At 48.3% G+C, this 5,164-nt stretch overlaps 1 long non-coding RNA gene across 1 annotated transcript; it reads right to left on the reverse strand.

The window, feature by feature from the left end:
* Positions 1-1,947: 1,947 nt before the first annotated feature.
* LOC133151385 (uncharacterized) lies at positions 1,948-3,877 on the reverse strand. The gene is made up of 3 exons (XR_009713898.1): positions 3,675-3,877; positions 3,324-3,467; positions 1,948-3,252 (listed from the first exon to the last, which is right to left on the reverse strand). It is a non-coding gene; the product is annotated as an uncharacterized LOC133151385 (long non-coding RNA).
* Between the last annotated feature and the right edge of the window lie 1,287 nt (positions 3,878-5,164).

Raw genomic sequence — 5,164 nt, forward strand, 5'->3', positions numbered from 1 at the left:
GTCCGACACGTAGCACGGACGTTTGCCGATTGTTGTGCCGGAAATAACGGCAGGCGCTTTATCGTAAACAGATGAGTCAAAAGCGCCCTCGTGATGTCTGCTAGCTAAAAGTAGGACTGTCTCCGGCCCGAGGGCGGCTCTGCGTCACACGACTGAGCTGAAGGCGCTACGCTAGCTGTCCTGGGCCCCAAATTAGCGCCGTTAAAATACAACACGAGCTGCTGCACGTCCGCCACGGAAAGTTATCCTGCGCTAACGCTAACGCAGGATGCAGCAAAGTCGCGTCTGCCGTGGAAAATTAGGCTACGCTAACACAAGATGCACCAAAGTCACGTCTGCCACGCGAAGTTACGCTACGTTAACGCTAACACAAGAAGACGTTCAATGAATGGCTGTCTTGCCGTCCGTCAACACGTCTTTTGTTCCATTTTTTTGTTCATCTCTCTGAGAGCCCAGGGATTAACGGCAGAAGCTAATGACGCGTCATCCCCCGCTGCCACGCGTGACAGGCCGGGCCTGCTTTGTAAGCGACGCACTTGACTTTTCCACGTCTCTCTGCACTTTTGTCTGACGACACCGACGGAATAAATCATGATCGCTCATCTGCCTTGCGTTGGCAATAACGTCGATAATACGGCGCTGGAGTACGCTTGGCTTCACTTTCCGCCACCGCGCTATCTGTGTTCGAGTGTGAGCTCGTACGCTTTGAGGAACACTCCAGCAGAAATAATCAGCTACGGCAAATCTTTCAAGGGGAAAGAGAACGGTCGTCAGAGAGCAAGATCAAAACTCAAGAAGTAGATTTACGGCAAATATTATTTTGTTTTGCCCCGAAGGAGGCAGGCTATTTATTTGCATCTGTATGTTTATTTGGGGAATCTCAGCTACATTTGACCTCGTTTGGATGGGGAAATGATTCACGAAATTAGCTGGAGAATAAGTCGTCTAATAAATAAATCAATTTTAATTGTTACAATTATTTTCCATTTCCAATTTTGCGGACCGCGTGCAATACCGCCACGGACCACTAGAGACCCGCGGACCGCCGGTTGAAAATCCTGCAATCTTATTACTTTTTCTTGACTGCTTCAAGTTGGCTGGTGCTGTTTATGCTTGACGGGCGGTCTCAGGGTGAGGCCATTGTCGGAGTTCTCTGTTAGTGACCGCTTCCTTCGAGGTCAAGGTCAGCGTTGCGGCCATTTTGAATGACAAGCGGCCGGCGCAATCAGGCAGAGTGCATGATAGTGGGAGTTTCTTTTCTCAAGCATTCATTCAAATAGTAATCATCAAAATGAATGCTTCCTTTTTATCTATTTTAATTAAAGTGGGCAAAAGCGTGACTGCTCCAATGCAGCATGGCGATGGATGGGCAACAGGCATGACCTTGCCTGCCGGGAATAAAACGAGAGGGCAACAAAACAACGTCGTAGCTACTCTGTACAATTTATACGACTTGTTCTCCAGGGTGTGGATTTCGAAGGAACGACAACAGGTCACCGTCGATGAGCGTTTCCCTTCGAGTCGTCAATCCACCATATCGCTATACTGGCGGACGGACGCTCTTGATGTACGACGGCCGCGTTGCCGTTTCTGCGATGTAAGCGCGAGACGCCGACGGTCTTGAGAAATGGACGAGCCGGGATGAAAATCGATAGGACGAGGAGCCTGATGGATGGGCCGACTCCTCGGCCGCGACCGCTCCGAGCGGAAGGTCCCGCCCGCGCTCATCGCCGCAAATGACTCATGTCGTACGTCATCCTAATAAAAAGTCAACCTGAGACGTAGTATACCATATGAATCATATTAGAGATTATATAATATCCACCACGTATGTCAAATGAGGAGGAGCTCTTCCTGTCTGAGACGCGAATGAAGCGTGAGCGCCGCCTCCTCCCGACGGGTCCCCGAATGAACGAACAAACGAACGGATGGATGTGTGATGATAATCCGCTGAGTTGACGCAGGTATTTCTTCTTGCCTTCTCCTCTCACACAGCTTTAACGAAAGAACACTTTGTAAAAGTATTCAATGGAAAATGACAAGCTTTATTGGCACAAGATGAATCACAGTATTGGATCGGACTGACTCAAGGCTGATTGTGAATTATTTTTCGTTGCCAACGTCAAGGTGCATCATTACCGCCGCCGCCGAGGGTTTGTTATCTACTCCAATTGATTGTCCTGCTGAAATATGAACGATTGTATCGCTGTCGCTGCAGCTTTCGACCCCGAGCAAATCCCTCGCTAGTTTTGGAAACAACAACAACAAAAAAAGTAGCGCAACAGCTTAATGATTGCCTCTGTGTATTGTAATGTCACTTGCGGAGTCCCGCATGGCGTTGACCTTGGCCCTCTATTTTTCAGCTTTTATGTACCGTAATTTTCGGACTATAAGTCGCATTTTTTTTCATAGTTTGGGTGGGGGGGGCGACTTATACTCAGGAGCGACTTATATACATATATATGTTTTTTTTCACTTTTTTGGGCATTTTATGGCTGGTGCGACTTATACTCCGGTGCGACTTATAGTCCGAAAATTACGGTACTTCCTTTTAAACTTTTTGAAGTCGGGACTGATTACTGAGAGCAGCTAATGTTTTATTTTTGCAACGTCTCATTGATAATATTATTTACTGGACCTCAGACAATCAATGGAATCATTGATCCCGCTGATCAGAACCTACTGCGACTAAATTGCCTGGAAATACATCTTGATTTTAAAGGCTCTCAGAAAAGAAACATCGTGTAACTCGCGGCAATAAAACCTGGCAGTATTGTAACGTCACTTGCGGAGTCCCGCAGGGACCTGTACTCGGCTCTTTTCGTATCGTGAAATATTCAAATACCGAAATATCATGGCGCCGTGTGACCTCGTTGCTAACCCACACAAAAGCGATCACGTTTCCCTTTGGCCCGGCCGATCTTGTGTTCTTTCCTCACCTCCTCTCATCGAGCGAGGCATCTCCCCCCTGTTCTTTCCTCGTTCACACCTCGTCCGCTATCTACCGGACCCACTTGCGGCCGTTCATTTTCACCTGCCAGTCAAGCATGCCCACTCGCACCTGTGGAAAACACGCATCATCCGTCACGATCCAAAAGCCAGGAAGAGAATGAAGCAATTCTTTCGGGAAAGTGTCGTCGTCGTCATCGTCGTTCCATCATGCGTGAAATTAAATGCGATAAAAGCGTCGCCGTTATGGACAGCAAAAAGATGGCGGGAATATTACACGTAAACATTTTTCGGGAGCAGAATCTGTAAAGACACAGGCCACTTGTCATTGCTTAATGTGACCTCTGTGTAAAATTTTCTTTTAAAAAGCCAACCAGTTAGCCACGATGACGATGGCGTCGCTGGAGTTCTCCGGTCCGCCGCCAATGGAAAGGGCAAGGCACCTCGGTCGGACGCCACGTGAGGGCCGACCGACCGACATGTGCCCGCCGCCCAGTCTGCTAAAATATTGCCGTAGGCTGCGAAAAGAAAAAGCGAGAGAGAGAGAGCGTGGGAGAGGAAAGGGGAGAGAGAAAGGCAGCTTATTGTGAGTCAGGCCTCTTTCATTAGAGCGCAATAAAATCAGCGCTTTATTGAATCCTCTCCTTTGACTCTTAAAGTCTTTAGTCTCGTTTCTAACGTGGTTTTCAATTTGCCCGTGTCATTGCGTTCTGTACGTTTTTCACCTTTGTTGTCGAGACGACGCCATTTCGGGTCGCCCCCGCGGCCACCGAGGCTCTTCCAGTTTTTCAGGAAGCCACGCTGGCATTGTCGCTTGCAGAAAACCGACGGATCGCCGTCGACAGCGGAGGCGTGTGCGTTACACAATGTAGAAAATAGCACGGATCGCTTTCACCCGGCCGACGTGTCCGTCGACAGCGGAGGCGTGTGCGTTACACAAATAGCACAGCTAAGGCAGAAAAGGGGCGCTTGCGTCATTGTGGGAGTGAGCACGCACTACTTGTTTGCCATCCAATGGAAGTGGCTCCTTCAATTCCCTTTCAAAGTGCCCAGCATATTCTAATGCAGACAAGGAAGGCACATGTTAACCCCCACCATCAAGATCAATTTCTTCTCGGGAAAACATGACGCTAACTATTTTTAGCCAAGAAAACCTTTTTTGCTGCGACGCTGACGTCAAGACCGCGGCGACAGATGCTGCTGAAGGGCACATCTGCAGGTGCTCGATCTCGTTTGCGCCTCGTGGCGGCTACGTGCTCACGCATATCCCGACGCCGAGCCAACGCAGCTTGACTGAAGCGGCCGCCGGGCACGGCGGGGGGCCTGATGGATAAAGGCAAGGAATACATTTGTGCGATTCCTTCCCAGTGTTTGTTACAGTAATTCTACGTACATACTTCTTTCTGTCTTCTCATCTCTCTTCTCCTAGTGAGACTGGTGACATTGCAGCAACAACTGCAAACATTCGGGTAAACAATGGGATGCAAAGTACAAGAGTTGGCCGGCAGACAGGTGCAGGAGGCTGATGGAAGGTGAGTCATGAGGACAGGTGGCCAAAATAACTGGCGCCGCCCTCTCGAGAGCCAGACGACTGAAAGTGAAAGTGACAGCCACGCCGGGAATAGCGGGGATGATGTCACGAGTCCGAAAACGGCCGCTTGTCTTCTTTTGACCTTTTCAGGAAGAGTTCACACTCGCCATCAAAGCCCCGGTTAAACACGCCACGCGCTCAGTGGCGCCCTCTACTTGTTCTTGTAAGGTTACAACACACCTTTGTCAAATGTAAATCTGCTGCCATCTACTGGACACATATTGCAAGTGCTCAGTCGCTGAACATCCATAATCTTCGGGAACGAACTGAGTTGTTGAGAGACTTATTTCAAGAAAATACTATCGCATCAATTCCTCTGCTGTATTTTATCAATATAATGCCAATCATTTGAAAATCACCCAACCCTTATTACATCAAAAAGTAACGCGTGTGGTTTTGCGACATACGGGGTTTGTTTCCGGCATCTGCTGTGTAAGTTTCACTAAAAGTGGATCTAAACGATTACAAAGTTCGGCTCAAAAACATTGAAAATGGAACGAAAATAAATATAAAATATACACATCACACAGACGTTCATGAGATCAAAACTTGACGTGACTATGACTTAATTGGGGTCACTGCCATGTTGGAAAATCTTAATATCGGAGAAGATCTCTGCTGCTG

This window comes from Syngnathus typhle, linkage group LG3 (genome assembly GCF_033458585.1).
Source record: "Syngnathus typhle isolate RoL2023-S1 ecotype Sweden linkage group LG3, RoL_Styp_1.0, whole genome shotgun sequence".
Taxonomy (NCBI): Eukaryota; Metazoa; Chordata; class Actinopteri; order Syngnathiformes; family Syngnathidae; genus Syngnathus; species Syngnathus typhle.